This window comes from Aethalodelphis obliquidens, unplaced genomic scaffold (assembly GCF_003676395.1).
Source record: "Aethalodelphis obliquidens isolate GAN/ISIS:26980383/991018 unplaced genomic scaffold, ASM367639v1 scaffold35, whole genome shotgun sequence".
Lineage (NCBI taxonomy): Eukaryota > Metazoa > Chordata > Mammalia > Artiodactyla > Delphinidae > Aethalodelphis > Aethalodelphis obliquidens.
In genome coordinates this window covers 10205689-10218254 of record NW_020837979.1, presented here as the reverse complement: position 1 = coordinate 10218254, position 12566 = coordinate 10205689, and the positions used below count along the sequence as shown (strand labels likewise).

At 50.8% G+C, this 12566-nt stretch overlaps 1 protein-coding gene and 1 pseudogene across 3 annotated transcripts in view; both read right to left on the bottom strand.

Annotated features, from left to right (window-relative positions):
• BCL2L11 (BCL2 like 11) overlaps positions 1-571 on the bottom strand; it is a 46206-nt gene extending 45635 nt beyond the window's left edge. The window contains exon 1 of one of the 3 annotated variants that reach the window (XM_027129025.1): positions 329-571. The gene's annotated coding sequence lies outside the window, so the exon portion shown is untranslated. The other 2 variants (XM_027129024.1, XM_027129027.1) reach the window with 2 other exon arrangements.
• Positions 572-9362: 8791 nt separating this feature from the next.
• On the bottom strand, positions 9363-9997 carry LOC113632098 (60S ribosomal protein L17 pseudogene; annotated as a pseudogene).
• Between the last annotated feature and the right edge of the window lie 2569 nt (positions 9998-12566).

Below are 12566 nucleotides of genomic sequence, written 5' to 3'. Positions count from 1 at the left end.
TCCCGGGCCAGTGCGGAGAGCACGCGCTGCCTCTCCCAACCGGCCCGGAGACGCTTCACCACCCCCGCGTGCCGCATCCCCGCCCAAGCCGTACTTCGACTAACTGCTCGCAGCCTCGGGGAGGACGACCCCTCCCCAAAGAGTACCTGCCTGGGGAGGGAACTCGACCCTCACTGGTGACCGCCTCCTGCCGCGCCGCAAGCCGGACGGGGACGCGCGCCTCTGCCTGCACGTGCGCGGGAAGCGGGCTGGAGGTGGCGCCGTGCTGGCTCCCGCGCCAATCTTCCACTAGTACCCGGCCTGATTCCCGGGATTCGGAAGTATTTACCTTGCGTTTCTCGGTCCGAGAATCAGAGTCAGACATTGGGGGGACTAGAGCCAGGGGAAGGGCACCGAGGCGGTGGCGGCGGCGGCGGCGGGAGCGAGGCGAATCCAACAGTCTGAAGCGATGCTGGCCTCAGAGGGCAGGGCGCTCAGGGAGGCTGAGAGAATCTGGTGACGGCGGCGGCGACGAGGGACGCAGCGCTCCTGCAAGCTCGAAACCTGGAGGCTGCGCGGAGCGAAATGAAACCTGCGCGGCTTTGCTCCCCAGCTCATGCTGGAGGCCCCGCGCTCGCGCCCAATCACCGCGGGCCCCGCCCCCGCTAAGTCCCGCCCGGCGCGCGGGCTGGCAAGCCCCGCCCCCGCGGCGCCGCGGCCGCCGGCGCTTGCAGGCACGGACAGGTAAAGGCGGGGGTGTCCCTGCTGGGTTCCCAGCTGCGCGCGCCGCCGTCCCTGCCCCTGCCGGGCGTGTTTACTGGAGTGACTTGGGCTGCGGACTGCTCTGTGCGCACCCATCCCCCACCCCAAAGTGTGCCCTCTCCTCTCTTCCCCGCCGCCAACCCCCCCCCGCACCCCCCCGGCAATCCAGTGGTGGCCACGGCGTGCGCGTGGAACAGAGGGGGTGCTCCGGGCACACTCGGAGCCAGGCCCGGCCGCTGCCGCCAGCGGAAAGCCTCAGGAGGCGCCCCTGAGCCCAGGCTCTGCCTCGGGAGTTCTCTCGGCCGCCCTGGGGCAGGCGCCAGGACTGGGTGGGTCCTCGGGAACGCGCGGGTCCAAGGGTGAGCAGGGGGTCTCTGAGCTCTCCTCCCTTCCAGATTCCGGGGGTCCGCGTGGGACCCCCATCCGCAGGTTGCTCATCTTCCTCGCCCTCGCCTCACGCGGCACTTTTTAGGCGCCCTCTCTAAGCCACCCCGCAGGGCCACCTAGTTTTTCTCCCGCGCCGAACCTCCCCGGTAAGAGGCATAGCCTTTGGTGGAGAGTTGAGAAAAGGGCCAGGAGCGATCCCCCGAGGCGTTTTTTCCGCAGCCCTGGTGCGAGGCGGGAAGCGAGTGAGCGCTGAGCAGGTGAAATAGGGAAATGAAAAAAGAACTAAAAAAAAAATCATTTTAAGAAAAAAGGACTGAGAAGAGTCGTGGCCTCCAGGTGGGAGAGGATGGTGCCGCCACTTGGTTGGGATACTCGAGATTTGTTGGGCTCTCAGAGAACCGTCCAGGAGCCGTCCCTAGGCGTGTTACGGCCGGAGAAGACAGCGCCGAGGGCTTCGGACGGCGCCGTGCAGAGCAGTAGGGAGAGTACCTCCCACCCTTCCTCCCTGCGAGTCCCCTTCCCCTTTTCCTTGGTGTCCGAAGGCCCCACTCCCGCTCCTTCCCCGGAAGACCAAACTCCGTGAACACCCTGGTCCTCCTCTAGGTCCGCACCCCTATCTGACATTTAAAAGCGCATCCTGCATTCCCACTTCTGCCCTTCTCTGGGCTCCCCTGGTTTTGAGAGGCCCGCAGCGGAGTAGTGGGGGGCAAATCGCTTGGGAGATGGAACATCCCGCCGCGGGAGAGACCAGGCTAGATGGACCACAGGCTCAATTTAGGGGCCTCCCTAACCCGCACCCCAGAAGGGTGCCTCGGTGCAGAGAAGCAAGACAGTGAGGAGTTGTCCCGCCGTCTGGCCACCTTGGTCAATTTTTATGTTTTGTAAGCAGATACGGAACGTCAGCGTGGCAACACAGCCCCAGGTCAAAGTCTTCTCCGCGCATCCTCCCGAGAGTCCTTAGCGAGGTGGAGGAGGCCAAGGGTTTCTGGAGGGGCTTGAGAACGCGCTCCACCCCGGGGATTTCGCTGCAGGAGGGAAAGGACGCGGGTGTGGATGTGGCGAAGTAGACGCAGAGGCGAGAGGTCTACAATACCCGCATCTGGAGCTCCCGTAAGTGTTACAGGTGGCGGCCACAGGCAAACTCTGCGCCTTAACCGCCTATCGCGGCGCCCGGGGAAAACGGACCAACCTGCTGTGCGGGAGGGGAGCCCCAAACCCGCCGCGCGCCCGAGTGCTCCGCGCTCTCCGTGGAGTTGGACGACGCAGACAGGGACCGGAAAAGAACCACACAGAAAAAACCCTGATGGTTGTCTTCTGCTTCTGTGCAGCTCCGCCGCCCCCGCGTCGTCTGCTCTAGTGACCCTGTAAACACTAAAAAAAAAAAAAAAAAAAAAAAAGGAGTCGGGGAAAGCAACCGTCTAAATACTCTTATTTGGGGCACAAGCAGGAGGTCGGCTCGGAGGCGGAGGCGGCAGTTCGTGCAACCCAGACTGTGCTGGGGAGCTTCGGCCAAGCGCCTGGCATCGGGTGACCACGAGCCCTTTCCGCCCTCTCCCGCAGAGTTCGAGTCTAGAGAAGGGCGGGTGGGCGTTAGGTCTCCGCTCTGGTCCTGGATGTCGCCTCTGCAGACACAAGCAGAGCGATGTCCCCTCCTGCCTCCTCCACGAGATGTGGAGACGGAGAACGGAGGATGGCTTGGACTGAAAGCAAGAATGAAGTCGGGCGACATCTACGGCCCTCGCTGGAACCACAGGCGTCGCCGGCGTCGTCTCTCCAAGTTCCGAAACCAGCTTAACTGCAGTGTATTGCCCTGCTCCACCTCTCCGTCCTCTGCAAGCAGCGGGAGGCTTCCTAACGCTTAATATCTTTATTCAACTTTATCTGTCTCTTTGCTCGTCTCAAGAATAGATTACACATTCATTCGGTCAAAACGTTTTCTGCGCTTTGTCTTCCGGGAGCTGCCTGCCCTGGAGGGACGAGCCCCGGTTCGTGCTTTGCCCAGAGCAAAACTCCAGGCTCACACTTCCCTCTCCCCTCTCGTGTATTTCCAGCCCCAAGGGGCTGGAAAACCATCACTTGCTGGACTGAGCCTTTGCCGGCGGGTGTTTGATTTTCATAGTTTTATTTCTTTCCACCCAACACAACAGTCTTCCCAAATCACTGGGAATCTGAGTCACCACTGACAGCGGGAGGCCTTTGGTGGCAACCAGTTCTGGAGCGCCCTGTAAGGGGAGCCCACTCTGTCTAGGGGGATCTGGTGACTTAGGCGGCAGAGGGCATGGCCCGGCCAGTCGTGGTTACAAGGAGAGGATAAAACGCCACACTCTCGGGGCTGCCACCTGGCTCCCTTTCCCAACAGCCTTAGTGCGCCTCGCCAGGCTCAGCGGGACCCCCACTGCACGACCAAAATCCCTGAGGGCCGCGGCCCAGCACGTGCCAGCCGGCCTCGGGCCCCAGCTCCAGGCGTCTGAGAAGCGTTCTGACAGCTGCCGGCGGGCCACCACCCTTCCCGCCACCCCCGCTATAAGTTGGCTCCCAGCTTGGGCCGCGGAGACCGCGCTCCTTCCCGGGCCAGGGGATGCTGCGGTGCTGGGTAGAAGGCCCAGGAGGCCATCGGGTTGGCGATTCCAGCGATTGGTGCGTGGAATGTTAAAGGCGGAGATCACCCTCAGGGCATCATCCTTCCGTGAGTTGCACAAATAGAGCAACTGCAAAACACGACACAAAGGGACGGGTCAGATGTGCTCACTCGTAGCGGTTTGATGCCAGCGGCTTGACGCCCACCCCCGAAGCCCCGGCACACCCAGCAGCCGCTGACACTAGTTTTCCTTCCGATTTCCTGGGACCCAGGAGGGTAGAGGCTGTTGGTCACCGTCACAAGCCTTTTTCATCTTAGAAATTCCTAACTCTGACACTTAGTCTGGCAGAAGCCCGCTTATTCCGTGAAGGGGTAGGGGTGGGCTCCAGGTTAGCTGGCAGCCGGAGACCAAAATCAGACAATTTATCAACTTGCCCCTTTCCAGCCCTTCTCTCTCCACCCCTTCGCTGCCCTCCGATCCCCTTCCCCCCACCTCTCCTCCAGTTCTTTCCCTTTTCCTCCATTCCACCTCTGGAGTGCCTGGGGTGCCACCCTCTGGCGTACAGAGGCAACTGAACGGGAAGAGCATCAGAACAGGTGAACCAGAGGAGACCTGCCCCAGTTCTCTCGGGACTAGCACCTCCCACCCATGGCTGGCAGCAGGCCATGGTTCCTGAAACACCAGCACAGCGGGCCTGGGGGACCAAGGCCAGGCACTGGCACCCTTGTGTGCCTTCCACCTGGCTGCTGTGGGAAATCTACCTGTGGGAAATTAGCACAAAAGAACCCCACTGACACCCTCCATGTTCTGACAACCTTTGGAAGGCACGGATAAGTCTTCCTTGCAGAAGGGAGAGGGAAATGAAGGCCAGTGATTTTGCAGGAGCTGCATTGAGTGTGTTTTTATTTCATTTTCCATGGTTTAGGTGCCAGGAGAAAGGAAAAAAAAAAGCTCTCAAAAATAATAGATTGTTTTCCTAAACCTTGACAAGGGCGAGACAGAAGAACTGCTTTCCTTTCCACTTAGCAGCTATGCACTTTACTTCTCCATTTTTCAAGTTTTCAGCCAGCCGTAAATTTCTTCCGCTCACCAAATTACAGTTAGCCCCCAGGTTTTTATGGTTTATGTTTATGGTTTTAAGTACATCGCTTAACACCAGCCCCACCTTTGCCCTCATGGCGGTGGCCATCGCTGAGCTGCACTAATGCTGTTAAGACTACACATCTTTGCAGCAGTTCAAAACGCCATGTCAGGTGTTCAGAGACAATGAGAGTAGGGCCCCCAAAAGAGGGGTGGGGTAGGGTGGGGGAAGAGCATGAATTTTAATAGTCCATCAATCCATCTTCCCTTACAGCGTGCTCTATTACGTCAGTAATTTCTAATGAAAACCTTCATTCTTTACACGCTGTGGTTAAGCATCATCAAATCAGTACTGAAAAGACTTTGATCATATTTGCAAGAGGTACTATGATGAACTTTCACTGACCAAGATTTCAAAGTTTGTAATTAATACTCCTGACAAATCCCTGACTAATCTGTCAACTCTCAGTGTCTCTACCCACACAGTTCAAAACCATGAGATGGTGTACAAATCCCTACACTTTCCACGTATTGTAATATCATTATTCAAGACAATTTTTCCTTTCGTCAGCATTATGAAACTCAACCAGTTTTGTCATCTATTCCGCAACAGGGGAAATTCAATTTTTCGAATGAGCCCTGTGTGGAAGGGAATATGGGTTTGGTCCGTCTGATGCCGAACACGGAATAAGGGTCCAGAGGTAGAAATTACAGGAGGCAGGTTTCTATTCGATATTTTTACACCTTTAGGAGTGAGAATAAAGTAGGTTTTTTATGAAAAAGGAATCCAATGGCTGGTGAAAAAGAGTGTTTCCTTGCATGTAAGTGTTCAGGGACCAAACCCTCCAAAGACATTCATAAAGGGGAATACTGGATTGACTGAGAAGACTGTTGATTGCTAAGATTCTTTCTAAACCTGAATTTCTGGGCCTGTGTGAAAGAGCCCTCCTTCTGGCTTTCTCCGTGTGTCACAGACTGCAACATGAACCCAGAAGGATTAGTGTCCAGATGGAAGGATCAGGCATCATTCCTATTATAACGCGTTTGACTCTGATCCCAGGTTGCCTCCCACCTCTGCCTGTGGGGACGATAATAATAATGATCATTCTTCTACTTACAAAGTATGTACTGTCGTCCACCCTGTGCTAGGGGTTTGCTGGGCACTGGAGTTAGAGGCGCGCACTGCAGAGACAGGCCTCCTACCTCGTGGAGCTATCAAGCAGTTTTAGGGATTTTTTACAAATACGATCTTCATACCAAGTAAACTTAGGTAGCTACTGTAGCATTGGTTAGTACTCAATTCCAGCATTTTCTTATTACCAGAGAGCCCTTTAGGACTTAGCCAAGTACTATACAAATTTAGTTTTATTACCAAACATATACTTCCATACTGTAAACATAAAAATGGTACGTACTGTAGCCACCTTCCCTCACCCCATCCTGCCAGCATGTGAGCCAACTGTGCTGGAAAAAGCACCCCGAGCCCACCCACCTCTTTACAAAGAATACTCACCAGTTTTTGAAAAAACATCAATGGAGAAGCGCCCTTTAAAAATAAGGGAATATGAACAAGTTACAAATTCTTGCAGAAAATTTTTAAAAGGACAGCCCCCAAGCAAGGGAAGTATTGGTCTAAAAATAGGAACATAAGATCCATTGGAGGCATCCGTGAGCAGGATTGGAGAACGTCTACTTTAAAGAAAGAGAAAACAGCCCAAGACGGAGGGACAGTATGTGGATATGTGGATTTGGGGGGAGGGATTTATAACATCGGTTTTGCTTTCCATCCCCACCTGGTTGCAGTAGATTAGTTTCTTCTTCCTCTTGTTGACTCTCCCTGCATTTTCCTTCTTCCAGCTGGGAGCGCAGGATGGCCTAGGATGGGCAGTGACTAAGCTTTACAGCCCTCTAAACAAACTCTATTTTTCCAGATGTTGGTGTTAATTATACAACAGATGCGCAAGGTACCCGGTGTGCTTACAACACCCCAGCTATTCCTAAGACTCTGTGCAGAAGGTTTTCCTGCCTCTTCCCATATCCCCACATCTCTGTTCCCAGCACCAGACGACCTTATGCTGTTCTCTGTTTGTGTAAAGTCCCTTACCCCAAGTTGAAATGTCCCTTAATTAGCCCCTTTCTTGCCTGGGCACCGTGATAAGAGTCTTTTTCTCCACCCCTTGAATCTGGGCTGCCTTGTGCCTTGACCAATAGCATGTGCAGAAAGGGACACTGTGTGAGTTTCAGAGCTTAGGCCTCAGGAAGCCTTGCAACTCCTGCTGTTGCTCCCCTGGGACCCTGAGACCCCTTGCTGTGCAGAAGCCCAGTCTGTTGGAGGATGAGAGGCTATGTGGAGATGGACCGAGGTGCCTTGGCCAAGAGCCAGACCCACTGCTAGATACATGAGTGAGGCCCTCAGGCCTGTTAAACTCAGATGACTGCAGTGACCCTACCTAAGACTAGCTGAAGAACTATACTAGAACCCAGGTTGCCTACTCACAGAATTGCAAGAAATAAACAAGCGTTATTTCATAACACTAAGTTTTGGGGTTGTATGTTACACAGCAATAGGTAACTGAAACAAAAATAATTGTAATTCAAATTGCCATCCACGGGGGTTACCTTCAGCCGCACTTCTACCTTCTTACCTTAGTTATCTGAGGACAGTGCTGTAATTGTACCATGAAAGCAGTTGACAGGTGTAGCTGACCAATAGGCTTAATGGAAAAGAGAGAATGTCAGTCCTGAAAGAATAGCTTATAAAGCCAGATGAGTGTCCAGTTAGTGGGTATCTGGGAGAGAATATGAATAGCGGGCTGGAGCTCTCACTGCAGGCCACCACCCAGCCCACTTCCCCAGTGCAGTTTAGAAGGCAAATCACCAGGACTCGCCTTATAACCATCCTCCACTCCTTCAGCATCTCTGTGAGGGGCTCTAGCCTCCACCGTAAATCCTCAGTACAAGCAAAGTGTCAGGGATGGGGGAAAAAAGACAGAAAATATTTGCAACTAGGGATCCCAAGTCTTGTAAATGCTTAAGTTCTCCTGTGCCATTAGTAATGGGAAACAGATGGGGTCTGGTCAGGCCCAGCCAGAGGCACCCTGTGTGATGGACGGGTGCCTCTTTATCACCTCACTTCACCAGGACTGCAGTGTTTCCTGACTCGCAGAGATGCCTTAAACAAGGATGGCCAGCAGGCGTTCATCTCCAAGGCCTGGAGTCTGTCTACACTAGAGTGCGGGTGACAGGATGGAATGAGGTACTTATGTGAAGGCCACAGTGTAAGATGCAAAAGGCAGCAAAGCAGAAAGTTATCAACTCTTTATCCCCCAAATACCATTACCAAGGCCTCTAAAAGCTTCCCAAAAACTCATATCCAGGGAAGTTTCAATGTGAATCTATCCATTTACACATAAACTCGGGGGGCTGAGTTGACAGGATGTGAAATCAGGCATGGATACGTGGATGCATGACTTGCCATTCTGTCTGGCTGGATTTCTCTTTATTCTGTGATGCCTAAATTTTCTCATTTAAAACAGCTGTAAAGAGCATCCTCCTTAAAGACGAAGGTATCCATCAACACGTATGCTTTTCAACAGCTGAGTTGGTGGACTCCACTTGGGAGAGGATGGGCAGCGTAAAAGTGACGAGCTGGGGAACAGGTACAGAGACACCTTATCTTATGATTCGACCCCTTTAAGATGTCTGAAACCTTTCATAACAATGGGTGCATGCACATGTGTGCGAAACAATGTCAGAATGTATTTCTTCATTTCAGTGAACCACCTTCTCCAAATAGTTGTTGAAAATGTTAAATGAAATGGGTATCAGGTATCAGCGCACATCCCTCGGGCACACCTCAAACATTTCTCATCAAGAGAAAGGTCAATTCATCTTTGTGGTCTGTCTTCATCAGCCATGGAAAAGTCATCCAGAGTTTCTCTGCTCTATTTATTTTTATCCTGGAATCTGGTTCGAGAACCCTCTCCGCTCTTTTCCATAGCCCCTTTATTCAGACCTTCATTACGTTCTCTAGATTCTTGCTGTGCAAGGTTACCTTCCTCGAGTATTTTTTTGATCTGATCATTCTGCTTCCCGAAAGCCTGGAATCACGTCCACCTGCTTCTCAGGTTAAGGTAAAATGACCGATTGTGAACTTGAGTCCTTTAGCAGCACTCGATGTTTTGGGTTCCCATAACCAGTTTCCTCATCCACCATCCAAGCACAATCTGCGCTTTCTACTTGGGGCCAAGGAAACTTATCTTGCCTTTCACACGACACTCTTCACTATCGGGATCTGGACCACATTTCCATTCTCCCTCACTTGCCACACTGCAACTGAACCAGGTCTCTTCTGTACTTGGTTACAGATTTACTGCCTTTGTAAAGCCATCCTAAAATAGTTGCTGTGTTAGTCGAAAGAACCTGGACAGGTCATTTCATTTCGCCAAGCCTCAGTTTCTGCATCTGTAGAAAGAGAATATTATCTCTCCCTTAGGGTTTTGTAAGGATTAAGTAATAAATATGTAATAATATATTTATATTAAATAATAATAAAAGCATTTAGCATTACTGGCCTCGTCACATAGTAGGTACTAGCTAGATACTGATTCCCTCCATTTGCTTTCTTTTTTTACTTTTATTTGCATTTATTTTTTGCGGCATTTATTCCTGGGCCATAAGTTTTTGTTTCTTCAGTTTCTTCTAGGATATCTTTTTCTCCTGGGCAACCTCCTCTTCTGGTTTAGGAACAATCTGTTCTTTTTCAGTAAAGATCATCACAATGCAGCAGGGACGGCACATGTATGGGTTGATCTGGCCATGAGCTCTGTAATTCCTGTGCCGCATCTTGGGGGCTTTGTTCACCTGGATGTGACCAGAAAATCTACATCTAAGCCCTTAAGTTCAGCATTACTCTCTGCATTTTTGAGCATGTGCAGTAAAAATTCAGCACTGTTTCTGGGCCACCGACCCTGCGTGCAGCCCCACTGTCTGGCCTGGGCACACCTACCAGCTCCACCATTGTAGCGACGGAACGGCACACACTGCTTCTTTAAAGTGACGTCCTTCAGATACTTGGTGGCTTTTCAGATATGCCTACCCTTAATGGTCTGGGCAGTTTCACGAGTGTTCTTAAAGTGAACACGAAGATTTGAACCTCTTGACTTGCATGATTTTGTGGGGTTTTCTAGGTCAAGTGAATAGCGAACCATTTTTTGAGGTCACCTCAGGCCGCTTACCCGAAAAGCCCTCCATTTGCTTTTCTGTCACTTTTATTTTCCCTGAATGCTTAATTCTTATCTGTATATCTATGTATGACTATTATATATATATAATTTTTTTCAGTTCAAAAATTTCCATTCACTCTTCTTTACAGTTTCAATTTCTTTGCTGAGACTTTCTATTTTTTATTTGTTTCAAGTGTATTCATCATTGCTGGTCGAAGCATTTTTATGACAGCTGCTTTAAAATCGTCAAGTAATTCCAACATCTTTGTCACCTCTTGGCATATATTGATTGTCCTTTTTCATTCAGTTTGAGATCTTCCTTGTTCTTGGTCTGATGACTGTTTTTCAACTGAAACTTGGACATTTGGGGTATTATGTTTTGAGACTCCAGTTCTTATTTAAATCTCTGGCTGTAATTGGCCTCCTCTGACAGTGCTTTGACTGTGTCAGGCAGCAAAAGGATATATCTTTCTGGGTGTTAGTAATAAAATCTCTTCCAAAACTCACTCTTGGGTCAGTAACAGAATGTCAGGGCACAGGAGAGGAACACAGCTGCTCTTGGCAGGTGACATGGCACTGTTCAGGCTTTTGCTCGACTTGCCAAGGGAGAACAATGGCCGAGTAGCTGCCCCTTGCACTCTGAGACCCCTTCTGGCTTTGGCTGCCTGGAAGAGTGCAGCCAGGACCAGGGGAAGTTCCACCCATCACTTACAGAATGGCCTCCCATGCCTACGCTGACCTCGAGGAAAGGACAACCTGCCTTACAAAAGGGTAGTAAACCCATTGGAAACATTGATTTTACTTTAAAATTTTATTTTTTTGGAAAAACATTGATTTTAAAGAGTGATATTTTGGAGCATATCTTTCAGGAGGTCTGGGCTGGTTAGAAATAAAAGAATAATACCTGTCCTTATATGTCCCGTTACCACATAGATGCTACTCAGATCAGGTATCTCCAATAGCAGAGCTAGATTTTACATGGTTAGCATTGCATGTGCGTGGATGATAGAGGAAAAGGTTTACATGGGCATCTGACCCCCCAGATGCCTGGGAAATCAGGGGTGATGGGTCTGCAGAGAATTCTCTCACGAAAGCACACCAGGCAGCCAAGGTGTGGAATGAGGCTCCACCACTCCCTTGTCCTGTGACCGTGGGCAAATAGCCTTCCCTGACCTGTTTCCTCATGTGTGAAATGACATCATGTGTGTGTCCTAAAGGTGATTTGCAAGAGTGTCCTTCTTGGTACCAATGACTATAGCTGGTTAAAGCACAGAAGTGGAAACCTGTAACCTTACCAAACCAAACCCCAGATACACTTGCTATAAGATAGCAGTTACACATACTTTTCAAAAGGAATCTCTATGCAGCCCGTCTTTACTTTCTAAGGCATTGCTAGATATTGGGGGGCTATGCACGTAATTTTCTGCCCCTTCTTCTTCAACTGACTTATTTTGGATTAACTAGAAAATGAGCCAGAAACTTTCAAAGAAGGGGAAGCTTAAAACAATTAATCGACAAATATTTTTTAATCTAAAAGATGAGATGAGGGAATAAGTTGAAGTGATTGGTGAAGTGAGGTTTCCATGTGCTTGTGCCTATCATTTATGGCCTTCACTGCTGCTGTGACATATAAGTGAGATTCTGCCAGGTGCCTCTGGCCACCTCTACCTGCCTTTAGCCTCTGCTGCTATCCCATGCTTGTGTTGTTCAATCCTAGTCCCCAGTGGACATGTCGTAGATTGGTACCCCCCAGCCTTTGCCAAGGGGTCACCTCTTCCGCGTGGTGTCCACGCTTTCCACACCCCTTCCCAGGTGGCTGAACACGTAAAGGTACAGAGGGAGCCACTCGGCTGCCTTGATGTGGCAGCATGCCTGCATCTCCAGCATCTTTATAACAACGTCGTGCAGCTATGGGACCCCGGTGTTCTGTGCTCTGCTCCCTGAGATGGCCATTTACTGGATATCTACTGTGTGCCAGCTTACAGACGAGGTCTTTATATTAACTGCCTCCTTCAGTCCTCATAACAAGTCTGTCAGCTACCAGCCCATTTTACAGATGAGGAAACCAAGGCTTAAAGAGTTTAGGATTTTGCTCCAAGTCACATACCTCATAACTGGAACAACTAGGGTTTTCATCCAGAGCTTTCTGCTTCCACAGCTTCCATTCTGCCTCCATCTTTCCCCCGGTGCCTCGCTGTTCCCAGTCTCTGGAGGGTACAGGGTGTTGCCCTGAGGAAATGCCTCCACCACTGTAGCAAACGTATGACCTGTGCTATTCTCCCTAAGTCAGAATCAATACTCCACACGTGTCCAACGTGGAAAGCATGGATCTGACCAGCCGCAGGTTCCCCAAGAGGACTTAGGACAGTAATGGGTGGTGCAAGAGGGCTCTCAGATGTTGCCTCTGAAGGAAGGTGGGGAGGACACTGGCTTCAGAGCCAGTCACCATGACGTGAAAGGGCCAGTCTGATGCTTTTCCCAAGAAGGACAAGCCTTCAACTCTCCAGAAAACAAGCCAATGAGGCTCAGATACAAGGGTCTTCAAGAAACAACA